At 70.5% G+C, this 15827-nt stretch overlaps 11 non-coding genes across 11 annotated transcripts in view; all 11 read left to right on the top strand.

The window, feature by feature from the left end:
- Positions 1-21, top strand: part of LOC140530693 (5S ribosomal RNA) — a 119-nt gene extending 98 nt beyond the window's left edge. The window contains exon 1 of the ribosomal RNA XR_011976113.1: positions 1-21. This exon is cut by the window's left edge and continues 98 nt beyond it. This is a non-coding gene — a ribosomal RNA (5S ribosomal RNA).
- Positions 22-1376: 1355 nt separating this feature from the next.
- LOC140530681 (5S ribosomal RNA) lies at positions 1377-1495 on the top strand. Its single transcript, XR_011976107.1, has one exon. It is a non-coding gene; the product is annotated as a 5S ribosomal RNA (ribosomal RNA).
- Positions 1496-2875: 1380 nt separating this feature from the next.
- LOC140530669 (5S ribosomal RNA) lies at positions 2876-2994 on the top strand. The gene has a single exon (XR_011976097.1). It is a non-coding gene; the product is annotated as a 5S ribosomal RNA (ribosomal RNA).
- A 1363-nt stretch (positions 2995-4357) lies between these two features.
- Positions 4358-4476, top strand: LOC140530659 (5S ribosomal RNA). Its single transcript, XR_011976087.1, has one exon. It is a non-coding gene; the product is annotated as a 5S ribosomal RNA (ribosomal RNA).
- Positions 4477-5855: 1379 nt separating this feature from the next.
- On the top strand, positions 5856-5974 carry LOC140530648 (5S ribosomal RNA). The gene has a single exon (XR_011976076.1). It is a non-coding gene; the product is annotated as a 5S ribosomal RNA (ribosomal RNA).
- A 1355-nt stretch (positions 5975-7329) lies between these two features.
- Positions 7330-7448, top strand: LOC140530638 (5S ribosomal RNA). The gene has a single exon (XR_011976066.1). It is a non-coding gene; the product is annotated as a 5S ribosomal RNA (ribosomal RNA).
- Positions 7449-8827: 1379 nt separating this feature from the next.
- LOC140530627 (5S ribosomal RNA) lies at positions 8828-8946 on the top strand. The gene has a single exon (XR_011976055.1). It is a non-coding gene; the product is annotated as a 5S ribosomal RNA (ribosomal RNA).
- A 1351-nt stretch (positions 8947-10297) lies between these two features.
- Positions 10298-10416, top strand: LOC140530616 (5S ribosomal RNA). Its single transcript, XR_011976044.1, has one exon. It is a non-coding gene; the product is annotated as a 5S ribosomal RNA (ribosomal RNA).
- Positions 10417-11787: 1371 nt separating this feature from the next.
- Positions 11788-11906, top strand: LOC140530605 (5S ribosomal RNA). Its single transcript, XR_011976033.1, has one exon. It is a non-coding gene; the product is annotated as a 5S ribosomal RNA (ribosomal RNA).
- A 1355-nt stretch (positions 11907-13261) lies between these two features.
- On the top strand, positions 13262-13380 carry LOC140530594 (5S ribosomal RNA). Its single transcript, XR_011976022.1, has one exon. It is a non-coding gene; the product is annotated as a 5S ribosomal RNA (ribosomal RNA).
- A 1379-nt stretch (positions 13381-14759) lies between these two features.
- Positions 14760-14878, top strand: LOC140530583 (5S ribosomal RNA). The gene has a single exon (XR_011976014.1). It is a non-coding gene; the product is annotated as a 5S ribosomal RNA (ribosomal RNA).
- The last annotated feature ends 949 nt before the right edge of the window (positions 14879-15827 follow it).

The raw sequence follows: 15827 nt of genomic DNA, 5'->3' as shown, positions 1-15827 counted from the left end.
GAATACCGGGTGCTGTAGGCTTTTCTTTTTCAACCCTTTTCCTGGAGGTCCAGTCACGGCCGGCCGCCCGCCCGCCCCGACGCTCGGGCCACGCAGCTCCAGCTCCACGCGCTCTCTCCGCGGCCCTGGCACCCGTCGGGCCCAGGCCCCCCTGCCCCCACCTCCCGCCGAGACGCGCCCGGGGCGCGCCCCCGCGCTGCCCTCCTTTTCTGGATGCACTTCTTCACTCACTCGCTACCTCCCTCTCCCAACCCCAAATCATCCTGCACTCCCTCCCTCCCTCACGGAGTCCTTCCTTCATTCCCTTGCATTCATTCCCTGGGCTGCGTCCATCCCTTGGAGTCCATCCGTTCACTCACTCACTCACTCACTCATTCACTCACTCATTCACTCACTCATTCACTCACTCACTCACTCACTCATGCATTCATTCATTCATTCATTCATTCATTCATTCATTCATTCGCCCTTTCGCTCATTCACTGCAGGCTTCCTTGGGTTTTCTTTGGGCACGCGCGTGTTTCCCCCAGTGGGCAGGGCTGGCTAGTGGAGGAAGCACCTCTGGGAGGCGGCAGCGGCCGGCTGGGAGCTGGGCGAGGGGCTCCGCGCTGGGCGGGGGAGGGGGTGCGGGGGTGCGGGGGTCCAAGAAAGGGCTCGACGGTGCCGGGCCGGCCAGATCCCCGAAGCGAAGGGCACAGAGGAGCGGCTGGGGACGCCTAGGGACCCCCACGCTCTAGGGTCCGGCTGAAGGGGACGCGGTCAAGCGAGGGAGGACCCGGGGACCACACGGGGGTCTGAGCGGCGGCCCTGGGCCCCGCGGAGCGCGCAGAGCGATGCACGCGCGGGCAGGAGCGGCGCCGGGACGTGCCCAGAGCCCGGAGACGCAGGGCCTGGCTCGCGGGCGTGCGGGAGGCGGGCGGGCCGTGGCCCCGAGGGGGGCCTGGAGACGAGATGGGAGAGAGGGCCGGGACGGGTGGCCGGGCACGGAGGGGCCGCCTCCTGGGCGCGCGCCCGCCGGGCCCCAGGCTCCCCCGGCCGTGGCTAGGTGGCGGCAGGGGCGCGCGCTGGCGCCGGACCCGGGCGGTGGGGGAGGAGGAGGGGGCGGGCCGGAGCAGGAGGGAGGGCCAGGGTTTGGTCAGGCTGCTGGAGGAAGCCCCTCTTGGGGAAGCGGCCAGCGAGCGGTCGGGCCCGCGAGCGTGCCAGCGGGGCTGGGCGCAGGCAGGCAGCGGGCCGTGGGTGTGGCCCCGCGTGGGGAGCGGACCGGAGAGAGAGCCGCCTGGGCGCTGGGGGGGCGGGCCGGTGAGCAGCCCGTTGGGCGGCGGCGCGGGCGCGGGCGCGGGCGCGAGCTCTTGGGGCGGCCAGGAGCAGGTCTGGCTGTCTACGGCCATACCACCCTGAACGCGCCCGATCTCGTCTGATCTCGGAAGCTAAGCAGGGTCGGGCCTGGTTAGTACTTGGATGGGAGACCGCCTGGGAATACCGGGTGCTGTAGGCTTTTCTTTTTCAACCCTTTTCCTGGAGGTCCAGTCACGGCCGGCCGCCCGCCCGCCCCGACGCTCGGGCCACGCAGCTCCAGCTCCACGCGCTCTCTCCGCGGCCCTGGCACCCGTCGGGCCCAGGCCCCCCTGCCCCCACCTCCCGCCGAGACGCGCCCGGGGCGCGCCCCCGCGCTGCCCTCCTTTTCTGGATGCACTTCTTCACTCACTCGCTACCTCCCTCTCCCAACCCCAAATCATCCTGCACTCCCTCCCTCCCTCACGGAGTCCTTCCTTCATTCCCTTGCATTCATTCCCTGGGCTGCGTCCATCCCTTGGAGTCCATCCGTTCACTCACTCACTCACTCACTCACTCATTCACTCACTCATTCACTCACTCATTCACTCACTCACTCACTCACTCATGCATTCATTCATTCATTCATTCATTCATTCATTCATTCATTCATTCATTCATTCATTCATTCGCCCTTTCGCTCATTCACTGCAGGCTTCCTTGGGTTTTCTTTGGGCACGCGCGTGTTTCCCCCAGTGGGCAGGGCTGGCTAGTGGAGGAAGCACCTCTGGGAGGCGGCAGCGGCCGGCTGGGAGCTGGGCGAGGGGCTCCGCGCTGGGCGGGGGGAGGGGGTGCGGGGGTGCGGGGGTCCAAGAAAGGGCTCGACGGTGCCGGGCCGGCCAGATCCCCGAAGCGAAGGGCACAGAGGAGCGGCTGGGGACGCCTAGGGACCCCCACGCTCTAGGGTCCGGCTGAAGGGGACGCGGTCAAGCGAGGGAGGACCCGGGGACCACACGGGGGTCTGAGCGGCGGCCCTGGGCCCCGCGGAGCGCGCAGAGCGATGCACGCGCGGGCAGGAGCGGCGCCGGGACGTGCCCAGAGCCCGGAGACGCAGGGCCTGGCTCGCGGGCGTGCGGGAGGCGGGCGGGCCGTGGCCCCGAGGGGGGCCTGGAGACGAGATGGGAGAGAGGGCCGGGACGGGTGGCCGGGCACGGAGGGGCCGCCTCCTGGGCGCGCGCCCGCCGGGCCCCAGGCTCCCCCGGCCGTGGCTAGGTGGCGGCAGGGGCGCGCGCTGGCGCCGGACCCGGGCGGTGGGGGAGGAGGAGGGGGCGGGCCGGAGCAGGAGGGAGGGCCAGGGTTTGGTCAGGCTGCTGGAGGAAGCCCCTCTTGGGGAAGCGGCCAGCGAGCGGTCGGGCCCGCGAGCGTGCCAGCGGGGCTGGGCGCAGGCAGGCAGCGGGCCGTGGGTGTGGCCCCGCGTGGGGAGCGGACCGGAGAGAGAGCCGCCTGGGCGCTGGGGGGGCGGGCCGGTGAGCAGCCCGTTGGGCGGCGGCGCGGGCGCGGGCGCGGGCGCGAGCTCTTGGGGCGGCCAGGAGCAGGTCTGGCTGTCTACGGCCATACCACCCTGAACGCGCCCGATCTCGTCTGATCTCGGAAGCTAAGCAGGGTCGGGCCTGGTTAGTACTTGGATGGGAGACCGCCTGGGAATACCGGGTGCTGTAGGCTTTTCTTTTTCAACCCTTTTCCTGGAGGTCCAGTCACGGCCGGCCGCCCGCCCGCCCCGACGCTCGGGCCACGCAGCTCCAGCTCCACGCGCTCTCTCCGCGGCCCTGGCACCCGTCGGGCCAGGCCCCCCTGCCCCCACCTCCCGCCGAGACGCGCCCGGGGCGCGCCCCCGCGCTGCCCTCCTTTCTGGATGCACTTCTTCACTCACTCGCTACCTCCTCTCTCCCAACCCCAAATCATCCTGCACTCCCTCCCTCCCTCACGGAGTCCTTCCTTCATTCCCTTGCATTCATTCCCTGGGCTGCGTCCATCCCTTGGAGTCCATCCGTTCACTCACTCACTCACTCACTCACTCATTCATTTCACTCATTCACTCACTCATTCACTCACTCACTCACTCACTCACTCATTCATTCATTCATTCATTCATTCATTCATTCATTCATTCATTCGCCCCTTTCGCTCATTCACTGCAGGCTTCCTTGGGTTTTCTTTGGGACGCGCGTGTTTCCCCCAGTGGGCAGGGCTGGCTAGTGGAGGAAGCACCTCTGGGAGGCGGCAGCGGCCGGCTGGGAGCTGGGCGAGGGGCTCCGCGCTGGGCGGGGGAGGGGGTGCGGGGGTGCGGGGGTCCAAGAAAGGGCTCGACGGTGCCGGGCCGGCCAGATCCCCGAAGCGAAGGGCACAGAGGAGCGGCTGGGGACGCCTAGGGACCCCCACGCTCTAGGGTCCGGCTGAAGGGGACGCGGTCAAGCGAGGGAGGACCCGGGGACCACACGGGGGTCTGAGCGGCGGCCCTGGGCCCCGCGGAGCGCGCAGAGCGATGCACGCGCGGGCAGGAGCGGCGCCGGGACGTGCCCAGAGCCCGGAGACGCAGGGCCTGGCTCGCGGGCGTGCGGGAGGCGGGCGGGCCGTGGCCCCGAGGGGGGCCTGGAGACGAGATGGGAGAGAGGGCCGGGACGGGTGGCCGGGCACGGAGGGGCCGCCTCCTGGGCGCGCGCCCGCCGGGCCCCAGGCTCCCCCGGCCGTGGCTAGGTGGCGGCAGGGGCGCGCGCTGGCGCCGGACCCGGGCGGTGGGGGAGGAGGAGGGGGCGGGCCGGAGCAGGAGGGAGGGCCAGGGTTTGGTCAGGCTGCTGGAGGAAGCCCCTCTTGGGGAAGCGGCCAGCGAGCGGTCGGGCCCGCGAGCGTGCCAGCGGGGCTGGGCGCAGGCAGGCAGCGGGCCGTGGGTGTGGCCCCGCGTGGGGAGCGGACCGGAGAGAGAGCCGCCTGGGCGCTGGGGGGGCGGGCCGGTGAGCAGCCCGTTGGGCGGCGGCGCGGGCGCGGGCGCGGGCGCGAGCTCTTGGGGCGGCCAGGAGCAGGTCTGGCTGTCTACGGCCATACCACCCTGAACGCGCCCGATCTCGTCTGATCTCGGAAGCTAAGCAGGGTCGGGCCTGGTTAGTACTTGGATGGGAGACCGCCTGGGAATACCGGGTGCTGTAGGCTTTTCTTTTTCAACCCTTTTCCTGGAGGTCCAGTCACGGCCGGCCGCCCGCCCGCCCCGACGCTCGGGCCACGCAGCTCCAGCTCCACGCGCTCTCTCCGCGGCCCTGGCACCCGTCGGGCCCAGGCCCCCCTGCCCCCACCTCCCGCCGAGACGCGCCCGGGGCGCGCCCCCGCGCTGCCCTCCTTTTCTGGATGCACTTCTTCACTCACTCGCTACCTCCCTCTCCCAACCCCAAATCATCCTGCACTCCCTCCCTCCCTCACGGAGTCCTTCCTTCATTCCCTTGCATTCATTCCCTGGGCTGCGTCCATCCCTTGGAGTCCATCCGTTCACTCACTCACTCACTCACTCACTCATTCATTCACTCATTCACTCACTCATTCACTCACTCACTCACTCACTCACTCATGCATGCATTCATTCATTCATTCATTCATTCATTCATTCATTCATTCATTCATTCATTCGCCCTTTCGCTCATTCACTGCAGGCTTCCTTGGGTTTTCTTTGGGCACGCGCGTGTTTCCCCCAGTGGGCAGGGCTGGCTAGTGGAGGAAGCACCTCTGGGAGGCGGCAGCGGCCGGCTGGGAGCTGGGCGAGGGGCTCCGCGCTGGGCGGGGGAGGGGGTGCGGGGGTGCGGGGGTCCAAGAAAGGGCTCGACGGTGCCGGGCCGGCCAGATCCCCGAAGCGAAGGGCACAGAGGAGCGGCTGGGGACGCCTAGGGACCCCCACGCTCTAGGGTCCGGCTGAAGGGGACGCGGTCAAGCGAGGGAGGACCCGGGGACCACACGGGGGTCTGAGCGGCGGCCCTGGGCCCCGCGGAGCGCGCAGAGCGATGCACGCGCGGGCAGGAGCGGCGCCGGGACGTGCCCAGAGCCCGGAGACGCAGGGCCTGGCTCGCGGGCGTGCGGGAGGCGGGCGGGCCGTGGCCCCGAGGGGGGCCTGGAGACGAGATGGGAGAGAGGGCCGGGACGGGTGGCCGGGCACGGAGGGGCCGCCTCCTGGGCGCGCGCCCGCCGGGCCCCAGGCTCCCCCGGCCGTGGCTAGGTGGCGGCAGGGGCGCGCGCTGGCGCCGGACCCGGGCGGTGGGGGAGGAGGAGGGGGCGGGCCGGAGCAGGAGGGAGGGCCAGGGTTTGGTCAGGCTGCTGGAGGAAGCCCCTCTTGGGGAAGCGGCCAGCGAGCGGTCGGGCCCGCGAGCGTGCCAGCGGGGCTGGGCGCAGGCAGGCAGCGGGCCGTGGGTGTGGCCCCGCGTGGGGAGCGGACCGGAGAGAGAGCCGCCTGGGCGCTGGGGGGGCGGGCCGGTGAGCAGCCCGTTGGGCGGCGGCGCGGGCGCGGGCGCGGGCGCGAGCTCTTGGGGCGGCCAGGAGCAGGTCTGGCTGTCTACGGCCATACCACCCTGAACGCGCCCGATCTCGTCTGATCTCGGAAGCTAAGCAGGGTCGGGCCTGGTTAGTACTTGGATGGGAGACCGCCTGGGAATACCGGGTGCTGTAGGCTTTTCTTTTTCAACCCTTTTCCTGGAGGTCCAGTCACGGCCGGCCGCCCGCCCGCCCCGACGCTCGGGCCACGCAGCTCCAGCTCCACGCGCTCTCTCCGCGGCCCTGGCACCCGTCGGGCCCAGGCCCCCCTGCCCCCACCTCCCGCCGAGACGCGCCCGGGGCGCGCCCCCGCGCTGCCCTCCTTTTCTGGATGCACTTCTTCACTCACTCGCTACCTCCCTCTCCCAACCCCAAATCATCCTGCACTCCCTCCCTCCCTCACGGAGTCCTTCCTTCATTCCCTTGCATTCATTCCCTGGGCTGCGTCCATCCCTTGGAGTCCATCCGTTCACTCACTCACTCACTCACTCATTCACTCACTCATTCACTCACTCATTCACTCACTCACTCACTCACTCATGCATTCATTCATTCATTCATTCATTCATTCATTCATTCATTCGCCCTTTCGCTCATTCACTGCAGGCTTCCTTGGGTTTTCTTTGGGCACGCGCGTGTTTCCCCCAGTGGGCAGGGCTGGCTAGTGGAGGAAGCACCTCTGGGAGGCGGCAGCGGCCGGCTGGGAGCTGGGCGAGGGGCTCCGCGCTGGGCGGGGGAGGGGGTGCGGGGGTGCGGGGGTCCAAGAAAGGGCTCGACGGTGCCGGGCCGGCCAGATCCCCGAAGCGAAGGGCACAGAGGAGCGGCTGGGGACGCCTAGGGACCCCCACGCTCTAGGGTCCGGCTGAAGGGGACGCGGTCAAGCGAGGGAGGACCCGGGGACCACACGGGGGTCTGAGCGGCGGCCCTGGGCCCCGCGGAGCGCGCAGAGCGATGCACGCGCGGGCAGGAGCGGCGCCGGGACGTGCCCAGAGCCCGGAGACGCAGGGCCTGGCTCGCGGGCGTGCGGGAGGCGGGCGGGCCGTGGCCCCGAGGGGGGCCTGGAGACGAGATGGGAGAGAGGGCCGGGACGGGTGGCCGGGCACGGAGGGGCCGCCTCCTGGGCGCGCGCCCGCCGGGCCCCAGGCTCCCCCGGCCGTGGCTAGGTGGCGGCAGGGGCGCGCGCTGGCGCCGGACCCGGGCGGTGGGGGAGGAGGAGGGGGCGGGCCGGAGCAGGAGGGAGGGCCAGGGTTTGGTCAGGCTGCTGGAGGAAGCCCCTCTTGGGGAAGCGGCCAGCGAGCGGTCGGGCCCGCGAGCGTGCCAGCGGGGCTGGGCGCAGGCAGGCAGCGGGCCGTGGGTGTGGCCCCGCGTGGGGAGCGGACCGGAGAGAGAGCCGCCTGGGCGCTGGGGGGGCGGGCCGGTGAGCAGCCCGTTGGGCGGCGGCGCGGGCGCGGGCGCGGGCGCGAGCTCTTGGGGCGGCCAGGAGCAGGTCTGGCTGTCTACGGCCATACCACCCTGAACGCGCCCGATCTCGTCTGATCTCGGAAGCTAAGCAGGGTCGGGCCTGGTTAGTACTTGGATGGGAGACCGCCTGGGAATACCGGGTGCTGTAGGCTTTTCTTTTTCAACCCTTTTCCTGGAGGTCCAGTCACGGCCGGCCGCCCGCCCGCCCCGACGCTCGGGCCACGCAGCTCCAGCTCCACGCGCTCTCTCCGCGGCCCTGGCACCCGTCGGGCCCAGGCCCCCCTGCCCCCACCTCCCGCCGAGACGCGCCCGGGGCGCGCCCCCGCGCTGCCCTCCTTTTCTGGATGCACTTCTTCACTCACTCGCTACCTCCCTCTCCCAACCCCAAATCATCCTGCACTCCCTCCCTCCCTCACGGAGTCCTTCCTTCATTCCCTTGCATTCATTCCCTGGGCTGCGTCCATCCCTTGGAGTCCATCCGTTCACTCACTCACTCACTCACTCACTCATTCATTCACTCATTCACTCACTCATTCACTCACTCACTCACTCACTCACTCATGCATGCATTCATTCATTCATTCATTCATTCATTCATTCATTCATTCATTCATTCATTCGCCCTTTCGCTCATTCACTGCAGGCTTCCTTGGGTTTTCTTTGGGCACGCGCGTGTTTCCCCCAGTGGGCAGGGCTGGCTAGTGGAGGAAGCACCTCTGGGAGGCGGCAGCGGCCGGCTGGGAGCTGGGCGAGGGGCTCCGCGCTGGGCGGGGGAGGGGGTGCGGGGGTGCGGGGGTCCAAGAAAGGGCTCGACGGTGCCGGGCCGGCCAGATCCCCGAAGCGAAGGGCACAGAGGAGCGGCTGGGGACGCCTAGGGACCCCCACGCTCTAGGGTCCGGCTGAAGGGGACGCGGTCAAGCGAGGGAGGACCCGGGGACCACACGGGGGTCTGAGCGGCGGCCCTGGGCCCCGCGGAGCGCGCAGAGCGATGCACGCGCGGGCAGGAGCGGCGCCGGGACGTGCCCAGAGCCCGGAGACGCAGGGCCTGGCTCGCGGGCGTGCGGGAGGCGGGCGGGCCGTGGCCCCGAGGGGGGCCTGGAGACGAGATGGGAGAGAGGGCCGGGACGGGTGGCCGGGCACGGAGGGGCCGCCTCCTGGGCGCGCGCCCGCCGGGCCCCAGGCTCCCCCGGCCGTGGCTAGGTGGCGGCAGGGGCGCGCGCTGGCGCCGGACCCGGGCGGTGGGGGAGGAGGAGGGGGCGGGCCGGAGCAGGAGGGAGGGCCAGGGTTTGGTCAGGCTGCTGGAGGAAGCCCCTCTTGGGGAAGCGGCCAGCGAGCGGTCGGGCCCGCGAGCGTGCCAGCGGGGCTGGGCGCAGGCAGGCAGCGGGCCGTGGGTGTGGCCCCGCGTGGGGAGCGGACCGGAGAGAGAGCCGCCTGGGCGCTGGGGGGGCGGGCCGGTGAGCAGCCCGTTGGGCGGCGGCGCGGGCGCGGGCGCGGGCGCGAGCTCTTGGGGCGGCCAGGAGCAGGTCTGGCTGTCTACGGCCATACCACCCTGAACGCGCCCGATCTCGTCTGATCTCGGAAGCTAAGCAGGGTCGGGCCTGGTTAGTACTTGGATGGGAGACCGCCTGGGAATACCGGGTGCTGTAGGCTTTTCTTTTTCAACCCTTTTCCTGGAGGTCCAGTCACGGCCGGCCGCCCGCCCGCCCCGACGCTCGGGCCACGCAGCTCCAGCTCCACGCGCTCTCTCCGCGGCCCTGGCACCCGTCGGGCCCAGGCCCCCCTGCCCCCACCTCCCGCCGAGACGCGCCCGGGGCGCGCCCCCGCGCTGCCCTCCTTTTCTGGATGCACTTCTTCACTCACTCGCTACCTCCCTCTCCCAACCCCAAATCATCCTGCACTCCCTCCCTCCCTCACGGAGTCCTTCCTTCATTCCCTTGCATTCATTCCCTGGGCTGCGTCCATCCCTTGGAGTCCATCCGTTCACTCACTCACTCACTCACTCATTCACTCACTCATTCACTCACTCATTCACTCACTCACTCACTCACTCATGCATTCATTCATTCATTCATTCATTCATTCATTCATTCGCCCTTTCGCTCATTCACTGCAGGCTTCCTTGGGTTTTCTTTGGGCACGCGCGTGTTTCCCCCAGTGGGCAGGGCTGGCTAGTGGAGGAAGCACCTCTGGGAGGCGGCAGCGGCCGGCTGGGAGCTGGGCGAGGGGCTCCGCGCTGGGCGGGGGAGGGGGTGCGGGGGTGCGGGGGTCCAAGAAAGGGCTCGACGGTGCCGGGCCGGCCAGATCCCCGAAGCGAAGGGCACAGAGGAGCGGCTGGGGACGCCTAGGGACCCCCACGCTCTAGGGTCCGGCTGAAGGGGACGCGGTCAAGCGAGGGAGGACCCGGGGACCACACGGGGGTCTGAGCGGCGGCCCTGGGCCCCGCGGAGCGCGCAGAGCGATGCACGCGCGGGCAGGAGCGGCGCCGGGACGTGCCCAGAGCCCGGAGACGCAGGGCCTGGCTCGCGGGCGTGCGGGAGGCGGGCGGGCCGTGGCCCCGAGGGGGGCCTGGAGACGAGATGGGAGAGAGGGCCGGGACGGGTGGCCGGGCACGGAGGGGCCGCCTCCTGGGCGCGCGCCCGCCGGGCCCCAGGCTCCCCCGGCCGTGGCTAGGTGGCGGCAGGGGCGCGCGCTGGCGCCGGACCCGGGCGGTGGGGGAGGAGGAGGGGGCGGGCCGGAGCAGGAGGGAGGGCCAGGGTTTGGTCAGGCTGCTGGAGGAAGCCCCTCTTGGGGAAGCGGCCAGCGAGCGGTCGGGCCCGCGAGCGTGCCAGCGGGGCTGGGCGCAGGCAGGCAGCGGGCCGTGGGTGTGGCCCCGCGTGGGGAGCGGACCGGAGAGAGAGCCGCCTGGGCGCTGGGGGGGCGGGCCGGTGAGCAGCCCGTTGGGCGGCGGCGCGGGCGCGGGCGCGGGCGCGAGCTCTTGGGGCGGCCAGGAGCAGGTCTGGCTGTCTACGGCCATACCACCCTGAACGCGCCCGATCTCGTCTGATCTCGGAAGCTAAGCAGGGTCGGGCCTGGTTAGTACTTGGATGGGAGACCGCCTGGGAATACCGGGTGCTGTAGGCTTTTCTTTTTCAACCCTTTTCCTGGAGGTCCAGTCACGGCCGGCCGCCCGCCCGCCCCGACGCTCGGGCCACGCAGCTCCAGCTCCACGCGCTCTCTCCGCGGCCCTGGCACCCGTCGGGCCCAGGCCCCCCTGCCCCCACCTCCCGCCGAGACGCGCCCGGGGCGCGCCCCCGCGCTGCCCTCCTTTTCTGGATGCACTTCTTCACTCACTCGCTACCTCCCTCTCCCAACCCCAAATCATCCTGCACTCCCTCCCTCCCTCACGGAGTCCTTCCTTCATTCCCTTGCATTCATTCCCTGGGCTGCGTCCATCCCTTGGAGTCCATCCGTTCACTCACTCACTCACTCACTCACTCATTCACTCACTCATTCACTCACTCATTCACTCACTCACTCACTCACTCATGCATTCATTCATTCATTCATTCATTCATTCATTCATTCATTCATTCATTCATTCGCCCTTTCGCTCATTCACTGCAGGCTTCCTTGGGTTTTCTTTGGGCACGCGCGTGTTTCCCCCAGTGGGCAGGGCTGGCTAGTGGAGGAAGCACCTCTGGGAGGCGGCAGCGGCCGGCTGGGAGCTGGGCGAGGGGCTCCGCGCTGGGCGGGGGAGGGGGTGCGGGGGTGCGGGGGTCCAAGAAAGGGCTCGACGGTGCCGGGCCGGCCAGATCCCCGAAGCGAAGGGCACAGAGGAGCGGCTGGGGACGCCTAGGGACCCCCACGCTCTAGGGTCCGGCTGAAGGGGACGCGGTCAAGCGAGGGAGGACCCGGGGACCACACGGGGGTCTGAGCGGCGGCCCTGGGCCCCGCGGAGCGCGCAGAGCGATGCACGCGCGGGCAGGAGCGGCGCCGGGACGTGCCCAGAGCCCGGAGACGCAGGGCCTGGCTCGCGGGCGTGCGGGAGGCGGGCGGGCCGTGGCCCCGAGGGGGGCCTGGAGACGAGATGGGAGAGAGGGCCGGGACGGGTGGCCGGGCACGGAGGGGCCGCCTCCTGGGCGCGCGCCCGCCGGGCCCCAGGCTCCCCCGGCCGTGGCTAGGTGGCGGCAGGGGCGCGCGCTGGCGCCGGACCCGGGCGGTGGGGGAGGAGGAGGGGGCGGGCCGGAGCAGGAGGGAGGGCCAGGGTTTGGTCAGGCTGCTGGAGGAAGCCCCTCTTGGGGAAGCGGCCAGCGAGCGGTCGGGCCCGCGAGCGTGCCAGCGGGGCTGGGCGCAGGCAGGCAGCGGGCCGTGGGTGTGGCCCCGCGTGGGGAGCGGACCGGAGAGAGAGCCGCCTGGGCGCTGGGGGGGCGGGCCGGTGAGCAGCCCGTTGGGCGGCGGCGCGGGCGCGGGCGCGGGCGCGAGCTCTTGGGGCGGCCAGGAGCAGGTCTGGCTGTCTACGGCCATACCACCCTGAACGCGCCCGATCTCGTCTGATCTCGGAAGCTAAGCAGGGTCGGGCCTGGTTAGTACTTGGATGGGAGACCGCCTGGGAATACCGGGTGCTGTAGGCTTTTCTTTTTCAACCCTTTTCCTGGAGGTCCAGTCACGGCCGGCCGCCCGCCCGCCCCGACGCTCGGGCCACGCAGCTCCAGCTCCACGCGCTCTCTCCGCGGCCCTGGCACCCGTCGGGCCCAGGCCCCCCTGCCCCCACCTCCCGCCGAGACGCGCCCGGGGCGCGCCCCCGCGCTGCCCTCCTTTTCTGGATGCACTTCTTCACTCACTCGCTACCTCCCTCTCCCAACCCCAAATCATCCTGCACTCCCTCCCTCCCTCACGGAGTCCTTCCTTCATTCCCTTGCATTCATTCCCTGGGCTGCGTCCATCCCTTGGAGTCCATCCGTTCACTCACTCACTCACTCACTCATTCACTCACTCATTCACTCACTCATTCACTCACTCACTCACTCACTCATGCATTCATTCATTCATTCATTCATTCATTCATTCATTCATTCGCCCTTTCGCTCATTCACTGCAGGCTTCCTTGGGTTTTCTTTGGGCACGCGCGTGTTTCCCCCAGTGGGCAGGGCTGGCTAGTGGAGGAAGCACCTCTGGGAGGCGGCAGCGGCCGGCTGGGAGCTGGGCGAGGGGCTCCGCGCTGGGCGGGGGAGGGGGTGCGGGGGTGCGGGGGTCCAAGAAAGGGCTCGACGGTGCCGGGCCGGCCAGATCCCCGAAGCGAAGGGCACAGAGGAGCGGCTGGGGACGCCTAGGGACCCCCACGCTCTAGGGTCCGGCTGAAGGGGACGCGGTCAAGCGAGGGAGGACCCGGGGACCACACGGGGGTCTGAGCGGCGGCCCTGGGCCCCGCGGAGCGCGCAGAGCGATGCACGCGCGGGCAGGAGCGGCGCCGGGACGTGCCCAGAGCCCGGAGACGCAGGGCCTGGCTCGCGGGCGTGCGGGAGGCGGGCGGGCCGTGGCCCCGAGGGGGGCCTGGAGACGAGATGGGAGAGAGGGCCGGGACGGGTGGCCGGGCACGGAGGGGCCGCCTCCTGGGCGCGCGCCCGCCGGGCCCCAGGCTCCCCCGGCCGTGGCTAGGTGGCGGCAGGGGCGCGCGCTGGCGCCGGACCCGGGCGGTGGGGGAGGAGGAGGGGGCGGGCCGGAGCAGGAGGGAGGGCCAGGGTTTGGTCAGGCTGCTGGAGGAAGCCCCTCTTGGGGAAGCGGCCAGCGAGCGGTCGGGCCCGCGAGCGTGCCAGCGGGGCTGGGCGCAGGCAGGCAGCGGGCCGTGGGTGTGGCCCCGCGTGGGGAGCGGACCGGAGAGAGAGCCGCCTGGGCGCTGGGGGGGCGGGCCGGTGAGCAGCCCGTTGGGCGGCGGCGCGGGCGCGGGCGCGGGCGCGAGCTCTTGGGGCGGCCAGGAGCAGGTCTGGCTGTCTACGGCCATACCACCCTGAACGCGCCCGATCTCGTCTGATCTCGGAAGCTAAGCAGGGTCGGGCCTGGTTAGTACTTGGATGGGAGACCGCCTGGGAATACCGGGTGCTGTAGGCTTTTCTTTTTCAACCCTTTTCCTGGAGGTCCAGTCACGGCCGGCCGCCCGCCCGCCCCGACGCTCGGGCCACGCAGCTCCAGCTCCACGCGCTCTCTCCGCGGCCCTGGCACCCGTCGGGCCCAGGCCCCCCTGCCCCCACCTCCCGCCGAGACGCGCCCGGGGCGCGCCCCCGCGCTGCCCTCCTTTTCTGGATGCACTTCTTCACTCACTCGCTACCTCCCTCTCCCAACCCCAAATCATCCTGCACTCCCTCCCTCCCTCACGGAGTCCTTCCTTCATTCCCTTGCATTCATTCCCTGGGCTGCGTCCATCCCTTGGAGTCCATCCGTTCACTCACTCACTCACTCACTCACTCATTCATTCACTCATTCACTCACTCATTCACTCACTCACTCACTCACTCACTCATGCATGCATTCATTCATTCATTCATTCATTCATTCATTCATTCATTCATTCATTCATTCGCCCTTTCGCTCATTCACTGCAGGCTTCCTTGGGTTTTCTTTGGGCACGCGCGTGTTTCCCCCAGTGGGCAGGGCTGGCTAGTGGAGGAAGCACCTCTGGGAGGCGGCAGCGGCCGGCTGGGAGCTGGGCGAGGGGCTCCGCGCTGGGCGGGGGAGGGGGTGCGGGGGTGCGGGGGTCCAAGAAAGGGCTCGACGGTGCCGGGCCGGCCAGATCCCCGAAGCGAAGGGCACAGAGGAGCGGCTGGGGACGCCTAGGGACCCCCACGCTCTAGGGTCCGGCTGAAGGGGACGCGGTCAAGCGAGGGAGGACCCGGGGACCACACGGGGGTCTGAGCGGCGGCCCTGGGCCCCGCGGAGCGCGCAGAGCGATGCACGCGCGGGCAGGAGCGGCGCCGGGACGTGCCCAGAGCCCGGAGACGCAGGGCCTGGCTCGCGGGCGTGCGGGAGGCGGGCGGGCCGTGGCCCCGAGGGGGGCCTGGAGACGAGATGGGAGAGAGGGCCGGGACGGGTGGCCGGGCACGGAGGGGCCGCCTCCTGGGCGCGCGCCCGCCGGGCCCCAGGCTCCCCCGGCCGTGGCTAGGTGGCGGCAGGGGCGCGCGCTGGCGCCGGACCCGGGCGGTGGGGGAGGAGGAGGGGGCGGGCCGGAGCAGGAGGGAGGGCCAGGGTTTGGTCAGGCTGCTGGAGGAAGCCCCTCTTGGGGAAGCGGCCAGCGAGCGGTCGGGCCCGCGAGCGTGCCAGCGGGGCTGGGCGCAGGCAGGCAGCGGGCCGTGGGTGTGGCCCCGCGTGGGGAGCGGACCGGAGAGAGAGCCGCCTGGGCGCTGGGGGGGCGGGCCGGTGAGCAGCCCGTTGGGCGGCGGCGCGGGCGCGGGCGCGGGCGCGAGCTCTTGGGGCGGCCAGGAGCAGGTCTGGCTGTCTACGGCCATACCACCCTGAACGCGCCCGATCTCGTCTGATCTCGGAAGCTAAGCAGGGTCGGGCCTGGTTAGTACTTGGATGGGAGACCGCCTGGGAATACCGGGTGCTGTAGGCTTTTCTTTTTCAACCCTTTTCCTGGAGGTCCAGTCACGGCCGGCCGCCCGCCCGCCCCGACGCTCGGGCCACGCAGCTCCAGCTCCACGCGCTCTCTCCGCGGCCCTGGCACCCGTCGGGCCCAGGCCCCCCTGCCCCCACCTCCCGCCGAGACGCGCCCGGGGCGCGCCCCCGCGCTGCCCTCCTTTTCTGGATGCACTTCTTCACTCACTCGCTACCTCCCTCTCCCAACCCCAAATCATCCTGCACTCCCTCCCTCCCTCACGGAGTCCTTCCTTCATTCCCTTGCATTCATTCCCTGGGCTGCGTCCATCCCTTGGAGTCCATCCGTTCACTCACTCACTCACTCACTCATTCACTCACTCATTCACTCACTCATTCACTCACTCACTCACTCACTCATGCATTCATTCATTCATTCATTCATTCATTCATTCATTCATTCGCCCTTTCGCTCATTCACTGCAGGCTTCCTTGGGTTTTCTTTGGGCACGCGCGTGTTTCCCCCAGTGGGCAGGGCTGGCTAGTGGAGGAAGCACCTCTGGGAGGCGGCAGCGGCCGGCTGGGAGCTGGGCGAGGGGCTCCGCGCTGGGCGGGGGAGGGGGTGCGGGGGTGCGGGGGTCCAAGAAAGGGCTCGACGGTGCCGGGCCGGCCAGATCCCCGAAGCGAAGGGCACAGAGGAGCGGCTGGGGACGCCTAGGGACCCCCACGCTCTAGGGTCCGGCTGAAGGGGACGCGGTCAAGCGAGGGAGGACCCGGGGACCACACGGGGGTCTGAGCGGCGGCCCTGGGCCCCGCGGAGCGCGCAGAGCGATGCACGCGCGGGCAGGAGCGGCGCCGGGACGTGCCCAGAGCCCGGAGACGCAGGGCCTGGCTCGCGGGCGTGCGGGAGGCGGGCGGGCCGTGGCCCCGAGGGGGGCCTGGAGACGAGATGGGAGAGAGGGCCGGGA

This window comes from Notamacropus eugenii, chromosome 2 (assembly GCF_028372415.1).
Source record: "Notamacropus eugenii isolate mMacEug1 chromosome 2, mMacEug1.pri_v2, whole genome shotgun sequence".
Lineage (NCBI taxonomy): Eukaryota > Metazoa > Chordata > Mammalia > Diprotodontia > Macropodidae > Notamacropus > Notamacropus eugenii.
The sequence above is the reverse complement of the archived record's forward strand: the minus strand, read 5'-3'. Positions and strand labels throughout refer to the sequence as shown.